Source organism: Gopherus evgoodei, chromosome 3 (assembly GCF_007399415.2).
Source record: "Gopherus evgoodei ecotype Sinaloan lineage chromosome 3, rGopEvg1_v1.p, whole genome shotgun sequence".
NCBI lineage: Eukaryota > Metazoa > Chordata > Testudines > Testudinidae > Gopherus > Gopherus evgoodei.
In genome coordinates this window covers 84,410,420-84,427,513 of record NC_044324.1, presented here as the reverse complement: position 1 = coordinate 84,427,513, position 17,094 = coordinate 84,410,420, and the positions used below count along the sequence as shown (strand labels likewise).

Genomic DNA, 17,094 nt, shown 5'->3' with positions numbered 1-17,094 from the left:
CCTAAACTTCTGATTGCCAGAAGCTAGGATCGGAAATTGGGGTGGATCACTCTAGCTGTTCTGTACATTCTCCATGAAGCTCTGGCACTAGCCACCATCGGAGACAGAATACTGGGCTAGATGGACTATTGGTCTGACCCAGCGTAGCAGTTCTTATGTTCTTAAGATTTCACAGGAGTCACAACATCAGTCAGATGTTGTCGATAAGTATAGCTCCAGTGAAGTCAATGTAATGACACCAATTTACACCAGAAGAGAATTGGGCCCATCATTATACAACCTATAAAGCAAGTACTAATCTTTATCTTTTCTCTCTGTGCTTATCATTATCATTATCTATACTACTGTGCTTCATTAACATTTTTTTTAAAGCCATGGGATGTTAGGATGTAGTTCAGACACTCGACAGAACAACTGCATTCTATCTTGATTTATCCCACATACTCAGAAGAAATAGTTAAATGATCAATGAGAGAGAAGGGAAGAGCCAATTTACAAAGCCAAGTTCTGTGTTGTGTGACAAAGTTCCTTCTCTACCTTGGTGGGTCCTGTGCTTATTGGTGGATTTGCTCACCTCAGAGATTCACCATGTGGGTCAGAAAACAGCCAGAGACCTTCCCCTCTGGTAGAAGCCACAGTCCAGGTCAGTTCCTCCTGTGTCTGATCAGGAGTTGGGAGGTTTGCAGGGAACCCGGGCCCGCCCTCTACTCTGGGTTCCAGCCCAGGGCCCTGTAGACTGCAGCTATTTACAGTGCCTCCTGGAACAGCTGTGCGACAGCTGCAACTCCCTGGGCTACTTCCCCTTGGCCTCCTCCCAACACCTTCTTTATCCTCACCACAGGACCTTTCTCCTAGTGTCTGATAATGCTTGTACTCCTCTTTCTTCCAGAAATACATCATCTCACTTTCAGCTCCTAGTGCCTCTTGTGAGGTCCTTTTTAACTTGGGTGCCCTGATTAGCCAGCCTGTCCTAATTGATTCTAGCAGTTTCTTCTTAATTGGCTCCAGATGTCCTAATTAGCCTGCCTGCCTTAGTTGGTTCCAGCAAGTTCCTGTTTGTTCTGGAATTGCCTCTGTTACCTTTCCCAGGGAAAAGAGATCTACTTAATCTGGGACTAATATATCTGCCTTCTAACACTCTCCTGTATCCATCTGGCCTGACCCCGTCACAGTTGCTAATATCCTGTGTACTGATCTGCACTGAATTTGGCCCTAGAGTTCTTGATACATAGGACTCTTCACTTGATTTCTGTGAGGAGAAAAAGTAGTAGAAGAATGAAACAAAGGACCGGGGATGGGGGCGTTCAGGAAACAAAAGCCAAGAACAGTCTGTCTCCTTCAGGCAGGAGTCACTCATATGACTTGCACTTACATAGTATTTTAGCCAACACTGATACTGACCTTTCAGCATGACAAAAGTAACATTATCCCTGTTCCAATGCATCAGGTATACTGACTTTCTTTCATTATTATTTTCCAAAAAGAAGGCTGCATTGTTTCACTTCTTGCTGGGCAAATACACTAGTTATAATTCTCCCTTTGGTTATTCAAATAGGACTTCCAGTAAAATCAAAGAGAGACCCACATGTACAGTATCCAAGGGCAGATGATAGTTCACTGTGTTTATTGTGGCCAATGCTAAGAAAAAAATTCTCATATCCGTGTTGAGTTCTATCCCTTTTTAGTTCCCTCTATAGTGCCTCTGGATAATATTTCAGAAAAGATCTGACATTAAACCCATCTCTTATTGTGTAATCACTTAAGACTGTGTCATAGAGCAACTAGTCAAGACATTTTGTGAGCCTCTGAGCCATTAATTCAACTATCTTGAGAACAGTAGGATCAGTTGCAGAGGCAACAGCTTTTAGGAAATCGAAAAGAGAAGTACCAGAATTATCAACATGTGCATTGCCATACACTCCAATGTATCAATTCTTCCACAGATATAGAATCAATATGTTTATTTCCACAGACCTCTGCCAGGTGCCGCTTTTATTTATTGGTGAACAGGGTGTAAAGAGCATCATCCTCTGCATTGTTGGTGCAGTCCCTGAATGGTAGCACCATTCTTCATTGCAAGAGAGCTAGCTGTCAAAGTTTTTAGTCCACAGGCTCATAAGAGCTTGGAGTGTTAGGGAATGGGTCTGTTAATTTATAATGTCGGATGCTATCCACTTTTCTGATAGTACCAGCCTCCAGCCAATACAAAACTGTGCTGATTGTCTCATCTTCCAGTGGGACTGAAAGAGTTAATTACAAAGCTGTCTTGACAGCTGGGGGGAAGCCACAATACTTATCCTGTAGCTTTGCTGATTCACTGGGTCAGATACGCGTGATCTGAGGTGATTAGAAGAGAAAAATGGGGTTAAGTGGTGGCTTAAGCATATAAGCACAAGCATATAATACTTATTTGTTATGGGACAAAAATCAGGAGAACTGAAACTGAGATAGGTGAGGGCAGGAGGAAAGAGACCTCCTCAAGACGAATTGCATTGATCAGAGAACATTACTGCTTGATCATCTGCTTTTTATGGCATCCCATCTCCTATCTTTTATGGAGCAAGGAATTTGTCTGCACAGCACTTAGCACATTTTGGATTCTATAAATGAATAAAGACAATACTAATAAAAGCTTAAAGGCACAGTTGGTCAAACCCTGACCAAATATCACATTATTGTGTGATGGGTCCTGTGCACGCCTCCAGCTGAATAAAGAAATCCCATCAGCAATAAAATATATTCTGACAATTTCAATATGTCAGGGAAGGGGTGCCGGGGGGAGGGGGGCAAGTCTCCCACGAGGGTTTGGTTGAAGGATAATGTACAAATGTACATTTGAGCTGCCAGAGGAGGTATCTGAGCCTTTAGCTATTATCTTTGGAAAATCATGGGAGTCAGGAAAGATTCCAGAAGACTGGAAAAGGGAAAATATAGAGTCCACCTATAAAAAGGGAAATAAAAACAACCCAGGAAGCTACAGACCAGTTAGTTTAACTTCTGTGCCAGGGAAGATAATGGAACAAGTAATTAAGGAAATCATCTGCAAACACTTGGAAGGTGGTAAGGTGATAGGGAATAGAGAGCATGGATTTGTAAAGAACAAATCACGTCAAACCAATCTGATAGCTTTCTTTGACAGGATAATGAGTCTTGTGGATAAAGGAGAAGTGGTGGATGTGGTATATCTACACTTTAGTAAGGCATTTGATATGGTCTCACACGATATTCTTATCAATAAAGTAGGCAAATACAACTTAAATAGGGCTAATATAAGGTGGGTGCATAACTGGCTGGATAACCATACTCAGAGAGTAGTTATTAATGGTTCCCAATCCTGCTGGAAAGGTATAATGAGTGGGGTTCCGCAGGGGTCTGTTTTGGGACCAGCTCTATACAACATCTTCATCAACGATTTAGATATTGGCATAGAAAGTATGCTTATTAAGTTTGCAGATGATACCAAATTGTGAAGGATTGCAACTGCTTTGGAGGATAGGGTCATAATTCAAAATGATCTGGACAAATTGGAGAATGGTCTGAGGTAAACAGGATGAAGTTTAACAAAGACAAATTCAAAGTGCTCCACTTAGGAAGGAACAATCAATCTCACACATACAGAATGGGAAGAGACTGTCTAGGAAGGAGTACGGCAGAAAGGGATCTAGGGGTTATAGTGGACCACAAGCTAAATATGAGTCAACAGTGTGATGCTGTTGCAAAAAAAGCAAACATGATTCTGGGATGCATTAACAGATGTGTTGTGAGCAAGACACAAGAAGTTATTCTTCCGCTTGACTCTGCACTGGTTAGGCCTCCACTGGAGTATTGTTTCCAGTTCTGGGCACTGCATTTCAAGAAAGATGTGGAGAAATTGGAGAGGGTCCAGAGAAGAGCAACAAGAATGATTAAAGGTCTAGAGAACATGACCTATGAAGGAAGGCTGAAAGAACTGGGTTTATTTAGTTTGGAAAAGAGAAGACTGACAGGGGACATGATAGCAGTTTTCAGGTATCTAAAAGGGTGTCATCAGGAGGAGGGAGAAAACTTGTTCACCTTAGCCTCTAATGATAGAACAAGAAGCAATGGGCTTAAACTGCAGCAAGGGAAGTTTAGGTTGGACATTAGAAAAAAGTTCCTAACTGTCAGAGTGGTTAAACACTGGAATAAATTGCCTAGGGAGGTTGCGAAATCTCCATCTCTGGAGATGTTTAAGCATAGGTTAGATAAATGGCTGTCAGGGATGGTCTAGACAGTATTTGGTCCTGCCATGACGGCAGGGAACTGGACTCAATGACCTCTCAAGGTCCCTTCCAGCTCTACAATCTATGAAAAAACAAACATGGCTTAACATTTCGTACGGGGAATTAATTGACAAGGAGAACAATAGCATCCAACAGTGAACAAAGAGGAGAATCTCTCTCTGCAGTTCCTGGAATGGCCCCTTTTGGGGCTTGTTTGAGGCTTGAGGGGAGCTGCAATGGGGGATAACAAAGACCTGTTGTAGTGATCTAGGCCTCTCTGTTGCATGACCCCCATCCACTTCCTCTGTTCTCTTAAAAGAGCATTATGCTCCAAGAAGTGGTAAGTACCAAAAAAACAACACTTCTCCCCTCCCCCAAAAAACCAACTTACCAAACACATACCTCACCAATGATCTGCAAACTGAGTGTTACGGTTAGCAACTTTCCCACTCCAATCGTTTGATTTTCTGTAGCCATCTTTGCTGAATAGTAGTTTTTATTCAGTCTATAAATGCATATATAAAATCCTTAATATTATTATGAAGCTAATTTTAGAAGATTGTATTGCTAACTGTTCCTTTAGCAACTGTACATTAAAACAGGAAAAAGCATAAAGCAAGGCCGCGTCTCAGGTGAAATATTACAAGATAGGTTTTAATTTTAAGTTATTTTGATTTAATTTACTTGGATTATTGAGGGTTAAGCAGTCCATAATTTTAAAATGACATAGACATGCATCTCAGGAAAGTCACTATGAGACAGCATTAAATTAAAAAGGCTACAAAAAACTGTACTGGCATTGTCTATTTGTCTCTTCTCTAATTCATCTTTCACATTTAGTCATTCATCTGTACCCCATCTCAAGTCATTAAGGATAATAATTTCTAACTGCTTCATGATCCACTTTTTTTTTTACTGCAGAATGCACAAAAGTAATTAAGCCAAATTGAAACGATTATAGAAAAACAATATTCAATGACTGAGTTGCCAAAAAGTTTTACTGTACCCTAAGGATGCAAAAAATTGCCTGTGAAGCAGTAATATTATTCCACATTATATTTATTCCTGCAAGCTAGCCAAGCTCAAATTAATTGTACTGACTAAACTTTCCTTCTTAGAGAAATTAAAGATATGCTGTTGTCAACACTTGAGCACAACCTTGCCGACACTTAAATGCAGAGAAGGGTGTGACATCCTGCCCTGGCTGCCTTGTGCTAATTAATCACTCTGGTATTTAGGACCATTCAAGCAGACAAATTAATGGAGAATAATTAGTGTATCTTTGTTCCAGCTCTGCTTTGCACACCAGACACTCTTAGGGAGAGAGGGGAGTTTGTAGAAAGTGAGCTATTAGCATGCGCATAGTTTCGCTTCTGTTCAGCAAGTTCTGCAGAGATTAAGAGAAAAGCCAAATTAGCAGTCGTGTGACTGGGGTTAGGACATCTTTCTGAAAAGAAAGCTCTCTGTTTGGGTATCAGCTTCCAGAAGGAAGTTATTAATCCAGATGTTAGTTTTCACAAAGCACAAAACACAATTACAAACCTCTTCTCCCCTCTTCTCTCGCACATATACATCAAACAAAGAGGAATATGGAAGAAAAATCAAGAATTGCTCCTTTACATTAAAATGATTTATCTTAAATTCTACCATCCTTCAGTATGTTGTATATATATATGTGAGACTTCTAAACATTAACCTTCTCCTTGTAGGTCACTGTTGGGACTACACTAACTTTGATGGAGAAAACAGGACAGAATGCGATAGACCATGTAAACAATTTGATTACTTTGATCATCAACAACATTTACTACTATTTTACACAATCCCTTTATGGGTATTCCCTTAGAATGCAGAACTCCACTTGTTCTGAACAGAAATCCTGAGTAGCAAGAAATTTAAATTAATTGCAAACATAAAATCCAACTAAAATTTTGTGACTGTTTAAAGCATGAATAAGTGTATGTAATAGTTACTAAACTGCAACAAAACAGAGATCTACATTTCCTAACGATATTACAGATATCCTGATTCAGTTGTATGCAATTTAAGAAATTTTGTCACAAATTCTCCAGTTATTTCTTCTCCTAGGATCCAATCCTGCAAGGGTTTGACACCTCTTGAAAAGGTGTTGGGCACTGATGATGCTCAACACTGCAAGATCAGACCCATTAACCAAAGGATAAGTCATATTTTTATATCAGTGCAAATGGGCGACTCACACACTACCCTCATGATGGTTAGCAAGGCCTCAGTCCTGCGCCAGGGTTCTGTCTGGAAACTGGAGTTTACTCATATGGACATCTAGCAGAATCAGGGCCAAAAACTCTAGTTCTGAACTCCAACATTTGGGGAAGATTGAGAAAGAACTTTGCCTCTCAGATCCAGTTGAATGGATACAGACTGCAGGCACTGAGCTTCATATGCCAGAGCATTTCATAGATATAGTGTGTATTTCATAGTACTAGTGTGCGGGGGGAATAGAGAGGTGGAAAAAGGGTCAGAAAAAAATAAAAGAAGGCAGGAGACCACGCAGCGAGAAAATCTGACCATGCTCAGGGAAATTGTGTCCATCCTATAAAAGAACAAAATCATTTTAAAGGAATTTAATTACATGCAGACTATAAACCTGTGCTTTACTTTCATTCTTGATGATATCATATTGCATAAACAGAGAATTTTCACACCTGGGATTAGACATGATACAGGATATTGTTTTAACCACACTGGGCTACAAGGCTTCATAGAAACGTGATATGACTGTGCATATTGTTTTTGGATTTATTCATGTGTGTGTGTGTTCGGGGAGGGGGAGGAGGGAGAGAGAACCGATATAAAAGCACACATTCTTACAATTCCTCACTGGGCTTAAAAATAGACTGAACCTCTACAGCCTCCTGCTGTAATACTAAATTACTGTCTGAGATAAAGCCAGATGCCATTAGAAAGGCTACCATCCTGGGAGTAGGTCCTCCTAGATCTTTGAAGGTGCATAATCCTCATGAAAGGAAAACCCTGAGCGTAGGAAGGGCTGTGCTGACATCAAGGCACCTGGCCATGACTAAAAGAGCTGGCCCCATATGCGGCTGCTGCTGAGCAGCAGAATGTAATTTAGTCGCACCAGCAGGAGCAGAGGTCAATGATTTTATATTAATGGGGATCACGACAGTTCTAAACTGTGGCGTGCTTTGAAATAAGTGTTGTACAAGACAGCAAAGAGAGCTCAGCAGAGGAAATGAGCTGTGTCATTGTCTCCTCATGCCTTGCAGCAAACACTGGAATGTTTAAAGTTGCCATGGACTTAAAGCCATAATATTTTATAAACAACAATTACCTGTTTCAATCTAACATGTCTATAAATGATTAGTTCTTCAGCTGGCTTATTGTTGCAGATGGCATTGCTGATCTAAATACAGTCCACACATTTTAGACAAAAATGGAGGAAACATGATAGACGTACAGAAATCAAAAACACTTGTAATTAATAATTCATGTGTAAGGATTATGATCATGTATGACATGAAATCACCATGTATCAATGAACAATTCATGTCAATATCACCTTAAAAACAAAAACAAACAAATTAAACCAGGCAAAAAGATCTATGCTTTCATTAACAGATGTTCCAGTGTTTTAATGTTTGAATCAGAGCTTGAACTAAATTCACATTTAATCAAGCTTCTTTGTGGAAATATAGTGTGACCTCTATTGTGTTTCATAGGATTGATATTTGGAATTTCAAATGAGCAAATGACAAGCAATCCTTTACATGGATCAATATCTAACCCAAGGGTTAACTGAAGTTCTTAATTAGATTTTCTGGGTAAAGATTATTATTTTTTATTTTTATTTGTATTCCACTAGCCTTGCAAAGTGCTAGGTGCTGTCCAAACATGTATAAAGAAGGCAGTCCCAGCAGCAAAGAGCTTTCAGTCTGAGAAGACAAGCAACATGAAAAGGGAGGGGGAGCAGAATAAAAACAGAGCATAAATTAATTACCAGCAATCTTCAAATTACCCTTTAACCTACCTAGCATTAGCTAACAACAGAAATGGATGTCTGAAGGTGAAGGAGAATTGTGACCTTGTGGATCGGTTCAGAGAGGGTGTTCTATGCCTTAGGGAAGCATGGAAGAGGATGCAGAGATGGCTGAGAACAACCCGCTGGGTTGGGATTGAAGGTGATAGACCAGAGAGGGAGGTGAGTGATTGTGACAGGGTGTATAAACCCTGCATTGGTAACAAAGAAGTTAAAGAGCTACTGAGGGCAAGGTTGATTCCACCCACCCGGTCCTATCAGTCATGCTAGGGATGGAATAGGGGTTTAAAAGCAGGAAGTTCCAATCAGTTGCTGGGCAGCTCTGGGAGAGAGCAGACAGTAGCTCTACAGCTTCCAAAAGGAACTTCATGGAGTCTGCCCTCAGGGAGAACACTCACTGATCCCATGCCCCTACAAGGAAGCAATAGGCTCCTGTATACCGGCCGGATTAGGCCCAGCAGCAAGCCATTAGACAGTGAACCCTCCATCTCTTCAAGGGGTTGCAAGTCTGAAAGGAAAGCCACCATCTCTTCAAATGTAAGCAGACTATGTGGACTGTGGCACCGCAGGGTCTTTGTTGTCCTCAGACCAGGGCTGACCTTATCATGAGGCGAATTGAGGCGGCCTCCTCAGGTGCCAGACTGTGGGAGGTCACCACTAGGACCCAGAGTGTAGAAAATTGTGTCTGCTGCTGGTGCATATGTATTCTCTCTGCTCTAGATGCACAGAGATGGTGGAGTGCTGTGCTGGAGGAAGGAGGGCACAAGAGACATAACAGGCAGGCAGGAGAAAAGGTGAGAGGGAATAACAGAAAGCAGCAGGAGCTTCAGGGAGAGGGATGAGGAGAAGTCTCTTATGTACCTCTCTAGCACCCCCAGGAGCCTGGACTGATTAACACCAGCTTCTCAGGGAGCTTCCTGTTTCCTGCTGCTTCCCTGAACCCACTTGAGGAGAACAGGCAGTCAACTGAAGTAGTAGGAGCCAGTTAGGCCCTTAAGATGCTGATATCTTCCCTCATATCTTCCCTCACTCAGGCTCTGCTACCAGCCTGCTTATTTGTCCCCTTCAACTGAGCGTTGAGAGCCAGTATAGCTGGCACAGCACAGCAGTCATGAGTGAAAGAAGAAAATGCCCCTCTGGGGCAGCATTTAGAAAAAGAAAGAAAACATAGGAAGCTTTTCTATCTAATCAGAAAGGAGCTCTCCTGAGACACAAATATTCATGGTGAGCCTTCTGGCCCCAGTGAGAATGTGAGTGGTGAGGAGATGCCTGATCTTCCAGTCAGTCAGACTGCAGGTGACCTGGCAGCTAGTGCAGCATCCATATCCCCATCTCAAATGGATGTAACCATGCACATTCCTGAAGAAAAGTGTAGATCAAAGAAGAGTGCGGTGGAGCCGCAAGAAACAGCTGCTGCTGAGTTTAGTTTCTTAAGTCTAGATGATCCAGGACCGTGGACCCACTTCAGCAGTAGCCTGAGGGACTTCCTTGTACTGCATGGGCCACAGCAAGTGAAAAACTTCATGTTCCCCAAAGACAATGAAAGTAGAAGTTTCCATTCAACACATTACTGGTGTGAAATCCCCAATGGTGACAAAGTGGAGAGGCCATGGCTTATATACTCAAAAACCCAGAATGCTGCAAACTGTTTTCGTTCAAAATGAGGTCATACAGTTACTGGCAACAAAAGTCAAACAGAAGATTGTGGCAGATCTGAAGTCAGCAAGATATTTCTCTGTTATTCTGGACTCCACACCTGACATCAGCCATACAGAACGAATGACTTTAATGGTGCGTTTTGTAACAACAAGAGAACATAGTCAAAATGTCCCTGCAATGACGACTGTCAGAGAGCATTTTCAAGAATTTATTGACACTGATGATACTACAAGAACTGGTATGACAAATGTGCTTTTTAAAAAGCTGGAAGACATGGGAATTGCAATAGCTGATCGCCAAATGCACATAAAAATTTTACTTAGAAGTGATCCTGCAGCACTTGCTAGACAGTGGGGTTAAATGTAATGCTAGGAAAGACTCAGATCGCAAAGGAGGAAGTATCATATCCGGGGTATCTAATATCCAAGGGGTACAAGTGTTTAACTGTTGATGGCATTGAGGCTATTAATGCATGCCCATGACCAATTATGGTCAGGGGAGTTAGGAAAGTGTTGGGGCTATTCAATTTCTGCCGAACTCAAATCCCGAATTATTCAAGGATTGTCCAGTCCCTTAATAATAAATGAAGGGTGCTGGTGGACCACATGATGCAACTTAATGGACACTTGAATGTGAACAGGCATTTACCACATTGAAACAGAGGCTAAGTACTCCCCCAGGGTTGGGACTTTCTAATCCATGAATGCTTTTTACATTGTACACATGTCAGTGAGGGACATATGGCAGCAGTGTTAACACAAAAACATGGAAACAAAGAGCGCCCAAAAGCATACTACTCTTCTAAACTAGATGCTGTTGCTCAAGCAATGCTGCTATGCCTCCAGGCAATGGAAGGAGTTTCTATGACCCTAAGTCAGGCCTCACCACTTATTGGCGAGCAGGATGTAAATATTGTCGTGCCTCATGCTGTCCTTGCTGTTTTATCAGGAAAGAAATCTTCGGCAGTCCATGTGGCAAGATAGACTCGATGGGAAACGAGCTTGCTAATGTCTTCAGTACATCTGCAACGAGCATCATCACTAAACCCTGCCACTCTCATGCTTACCCCAGATGAGGGACACTTGCATCATTGTTGCCTTGAGGAAGAGCCCATGGACCTTCCAATGCTACTTTTAACACTAAGTAAGAGAATAGGGAAAAAAGCATTCTAAGCCCTAGAGTTGGTTAAGTCCGTCAGTTATGACCTTAGGAACAGAGGATACTGCCTTTAAAACAAAAACAAAACATCAAGATATAGATGAATATAGGTGTGCATTACAGAGTCTTTTCAAACAACAGCACAAAAGCAGTCATTCGCAGCACTGGACTATTTCTCCAATTCAGTTCTGCCCACAAAATCATCATTAAATATTTTAGCCAGATGTCTTTAAAATATTTAGATTTCTATATATCATAATTAATTTTCTTAATCAAAATTCCCATTTCAATACTTCCAGATGTGCAACATGAAAACTGGTTCTCATCCTCATTTACACTAACACCCCTTTCCACTTCACTCTGGAAGCATAAAGGGGCCTTAAAGTGAGTATACATGTAATTTATGTCCAATTTAAGGCTCCTCTAGATTGCCAGAATTGTGTGAAGGAGCCTTAAAGTAAATAAGAATCAGACCCTGTTTGTTTTAAGTAGTAAGTCTCTACCAAGACTGTAGCATTGTATCTCCATAATCTACAACATACAGGCTAAGACTGTAGCATTATGATTCAACAGAGCCGCCCAGAGGATTCAGGGGGCCTGCGGTCTTCGGCGGTGGGGGGCCCCCGCCGCAGAATTGCCACCAAAGACCTGGCACTTCGGAGGTGGGTCCTGGGTCAGAAGGACCCCCTGCCGCCAAATTGCCGCTGAAGATCTGCCCTGGGACCTGCTGCCGGTCTTCGAGGCACTTCGGCAGTGGGTCCCGGAGCGGAAGGACCCCCTGCCGCCAAATTGCCAACAGTGCCCAGGAGCAGAAGATGCTCTGGGGGCCCGGGCTCCACAAGAGTTTGCCGGGGCCTCCGGAGTGAGGGAAGGACCCTGCTCCAAGGGCCCCGAAAAACTCTCATTGGGGCCTCTCGGGGGCCTGGAGCCTGGGACAAATTGCCCCCTCCCCGGGCGGCCCTGTGATTCAATCTCATAATTTGATATTTAGCAAAAAAAAAAAAAAGATCTTTGTGTGCTACTATTGCTGTTGTCATAATGGGATATACCCTAGTGGCATTAACCCCAATACTTAGAAAATTAGGTCTTATGCATCTTAAACACATCTTAGAATATTAGGAGCAGGGAAAACACATAAATCATGAAAATATTCTAGTGAAATAATTTACTCCTTTGTGATATGTTACAAAATTGTTTAATGAAATTTATGCTTTTTGATGGCATCGTTATGGAGGATTGCTGTTTAAAAAGGAATTTTAAAATCCCAATAAAATAGAGTATTTTAATTGTGTATAGTATAAATTGGATAAAAAAAAATTACTCATAGCTATTTTCCAGTGAGTATATTTCAAAGCTTTCTCAATGTCCTATCTTTTATACCTACCTCTGAAACAAACAATTTTTTGAAAATTTTCACAAACCAATCAACTTGAGAGAGAGAAAAAAAATCCATTTTCTGTAACCTGAGAGGGAAATTTCTGATGAAAGACTAAAATGATTATAGAATAATAATACTTGAGAGGAAGAAGACATTCAAAATGGTCAGGATATGAACTAATGGAACATCAGTGCAAAAAAGACTATTCTATTCTATATAGGTTGTTAGACTGTGCTCGGAACGGTAGAATTTGAGTGCCTATATTAAAATACTCTCCAGTGAAGTTTTAATGGACTAAGAGTCAAGACAGTTATTAAAGATTACTACAGAACCTTAACTCTGCCCTTTGGATATGAATTATGGGTTTAATACACTCCAGGACAGAAGGTTCTCTCGTACATTAGGGCTTTAAATGGTGCTGTCAGATAGTGCCTTGAGCAGGTCCCCTGTACTGGAGTAAATTTCACTCAGACATAAGTATTTTGTTGCATGATCATAGTACATACACTGAAATAGATAAATACTATGTATGGCATGCTTCTTGTTTCACTATGCTTGAGTGAATTAGCACAAGTTAATTTAGGTTTCCTTCATTCCTTTAAAGTAATAACAGAATCCTGTTAATGGAGCACCTTAAAGGGACAATCTAGTGTGCTGAATGATGTTCTCAATTAAGAGTAGATTATTAGATCATCTTGTCTGACCTCCTCTATAACACAGGCCTCAGAATTTTACCCAGTTGTCCCTGTGTTTAGCCTAGTAGCTTGCATTTGATTAAAGCATATATTCCAGAAAGGCATCCAGGCTGGATTTGAAGACATTCAGAGATGAAGAATTCACCACTTCTCTTGCTCACATTTTCCAATAGTTAATTACCTCCACTGATTTTTTTTTTTTTAAATTGCCTTATGGAGACCTTTACTCCCAAGAAAGAGTCTAAAATGATCTTTAATGAAATATTGTACGAATAAGAACAGAGAACACATTTTGTCTCCAGGAACACCCGTGCACACCATTTTCTAGAGAAGCCGCACATGCAGAATTTGACTTAAAATTTGTACTCCCTACATCTCCTTCTCTGTTCTCGCTCTCTTTCTCAATATGCCAGTTTCCATATTAAAACATCAAGACTTAGAATGTTAGATGCATTTAGCATCTGGTTAAGGATTGCAGCTCAGAATTTCTTACCAAACACCACTTAACCACTTGGCACTGGCTGAATATGTTCCCCTTAAGATGACATTTCATAAATACTGCCCAATTAAGTACTTGTTGCTATTCCTTATTGCAAGGATAAATCAGTTTCCTGGGAAATGTGCCAATAAAATGGCTTGTATTGCACTTACATTCTTGATTCTTGATAGATTTGGTGAAGATGTTTCCATGTTAGTATAATAAAAGCCTATTATCAGTTTAACAGCAGAAACCTGTTTTCATTTATCAAGAAAATAGCAGGTTCAATGCTAGTTGTCTTTTAAAGTTAAAAATTGGAGGTATGTTATAAAGAAATTACTAGCCATCACAGAGAACGATGGCACAGTCAGCCATGATTTTAAATTTTATGTTATTCCTCAGTTCAAGTGTCAACTTCTCTACCATAAATTACACTAACATTTAAAAAAAATCATACTTTTACTTTGTCCAAAAGTGATTTTAAGTTTGAGCAAAATCCTTTCAGCTATTTTGGATTTAGTAGGTGATTTAAAAAATCCTCATTCCCTCACCTTCCTCAAACAATTTACAAAGTCTGATCATCTCTTTTTTTCTCCTTATGGGCATAACTAAAAAAATTTTGTTGAACTTCAAACTTCTATTATTATTATTTTAATATTTATATTCTGTTGGTGGACAGAAATCTCAATCAGGTCAGGGGCCCATTATGGTAGGCACTGGACAAACATATAGTAAATGACAGTCCTTGACCTGAAAAGGAAGACATAACATGTGACTGGAAGAAACAAAACAAAACGCAAACAGGCAGATGGTGAGATAGGAAAAGGTAACAATAGTAAAAGGATGTTTTAGCATCAGAAGCCATAGTCACTGCCTACCCAACGTGGTATGTATTAATGGGAGGGACTTTGCTATGTTCATAAAATAAAATAAAACAAACAGTAGACAACACCTTTTCCTTGAAAATAATGAATAATGAGAATGAAACCCCTTCCCCATGATAGTGATGCACAATTTTCTCTATTGCTCTCATTTGAGTGAAAGAGATTACTTTCTCTCAGCACTTTCTAATACAAGAGCTCCTTGAAAAAAAAAGGGTGAGGAAGATGTACAGGTGGAGGGATTCCTGAAAGAGAAAATTGATCCCCAAATGGAAATGGAGAAGGGAAAACAGTCACCATAGGCCTCAGCTGGAAGTTCTCAGCATACTGTCAAATTTGCTTCCTAGATGGAGAGAGAAATGAACCACTAGCCAAAGATGATGCACTTTTATCCCCCATACTTGATATATTGTTCACTTGTTACTGATCAGGCTGGAGGAATAGGACTTGAGCATCAGTATCTAAGAGGTGATTTAATCTCATAAGTGGACAGATAGAGGCCAAGAGTGTCAGGGTAGATCCAGAAGGTCCTCCTCAAAAGCCCAGCAATGCACTCACCGAACAAAGTAGGATAGAACTTCTAGTGTCCAGATGAGGTTTAGCAACTGAGCCTTAAGGTCCACGTACAAAACACCCAAACTTTATTTAAATTGAAAATAATATTGCTCCAAACAGGGGTGGCTCTATGTAGTTTGCCGCCCCAAGCACGGCAGTCAGGCATACCTGCTGCCGAACTGCCGCTGAAGCCACAGGACTGGCGGACCTCCTGCAGGAATGCCACTGAAGGTGGCCTGACTGCCACCCTCACAGCAACCGGCAGGCACCCCCTCGCAGCTTGCTGTCCCAGGCACACGCTTGGTGCCTGGAGCCCTCCGTGGCTCCAAACAAAACCGTTCCTGTAAAAATATTTTTTTTTGAGTATCTAGGCTTCTTGCTTCATTTTGAGCTATTTTAAACAATTTCATTTTCCCTCTCAATATGTTGCCACTTCTCAAAGAGCCAGAGGTAAATAGAGACAGCCTTGCTAAATATATGGATTTTAGAAAAGGTATTTCCTTCACAGTGAGAATTAAGTGAAAACTTACAGAATGTCTTTCCTTACTTATGACTTGTTTAAGTCATTTAGAAAGTATGAGCAGAAGATGTGAATACCAGCTATGTGTTACAAAACTGGCACTATGGAATATAATGTACTTTGAGTGCTCTAATCTAAGGTCCTGCCAATATAGAGGATAAAATCATATGAACAGAACAAGTTTCAAATACAGTTAAAAAAATTTATGATACCATAGGTTAACACCAGATTTTATTTCAGATCCAGTACCACAGGTTTATCTTCACTATAGATGGGACCTTAGTTTCAGGTATACAAAATATATTGTAGTCCACAATATAAATTTTGAAACTGATAATTTGCATACATATCCTCTGTTCATACCCTTTAAAAGGTTTAACATATGACTGCACTCTGAAAAGCGACTCTGTAAAAGTGGTCTCCCTCCAATTCCAGACTGAATTTGCTTAGTTTACAAATTAAAATAATATAAAATATTTGCCAACTCTATCTGAGATCTTGAATTCAAGGTGGGTTCTTTCTGGTTTATGTACACCTGTTAGTAATAAAGAATGTAAAAATGGAACTTAGCAAAAAAAAATAAACTTCAGATGTGCAATCCTGAAAAAAATCAAGCTCATTCTTCCACAGCTCTATTGGCACTATTGTGCCATCAGGAGCGAAGAAGCATAACATATTTATTTTAGTCAGTAACATATATATGACACTCTGAATACACTCAGAATCAATCTGTTAAGAATTGCTGTGCTTTTCCGGGTTCTTTTTCATTTATAAAACTACACAAAGTCTAACCATAATTTATGAGTAAGGGAAGACATTTGGGAAGCTTGCATTTAAATCTAGATTATAGAATTTTCCAAACTAACTTTAAACAAGTTTGGTTGTATCCCTATAGGATGCACCTGGCCCAATACTCTTTTGACTTTCTGAAATAAGTGATGGGAAAATGGGGCCTTGTCCCTTCTCACACCATCAGAACCCAGTAAAAAGGAACAGGAGGGATTAGGGAAAGTGGCACCAACAGACATTGCTTGCTAGTGCTTTCACCACCCCAAGAGTGGGATACATATGGAGCACAGCGATATCAGCATATAGCATTTTAGGGAAGAAAGTGAAGTATAAAAATAAATTGAAAACTACAGGAGAATTTTTAGATGAGTAATTACTTGTTGCCTAAGTTGGAATCTGGCCAAGACACAATAGTTAAGTATTTCTACTCTGACAAACAGTTCCATGTTATCTTTAATGATCACAAGAGATTAGGAAGAAGTGCCATAGATTTTACACGGCATCCAACAGATAGTACCTCCAGCAGCAAAGTAACCCAAATGCTTCAATATTAGAGCTAGCAGGAAATTTGCAAACATTCAGACAGTTCTAGAGCACACTTTGATTCATCCATGCTGACAGTTCTTTTAAATCATCTTTTTTCATGTACGCTGGTGGGAGTGAAGTTTTGTTCACATGATTTTCATGGAAAATGAATTTCAGGA

General features: G+C 40.3%; 1 pseudogene; it reads right to left on the bottom strand.

Moving 5' to 3' along the window:
- The window catches only part of LOC115649385, a 59,948-nt pseudogene extending 55,230 nt beyond the window's left edge, over window positions 1-4,718 (bottom strand).
- Window positions 4,719-17,094: the final 12,376 nt, after the last annotated feature.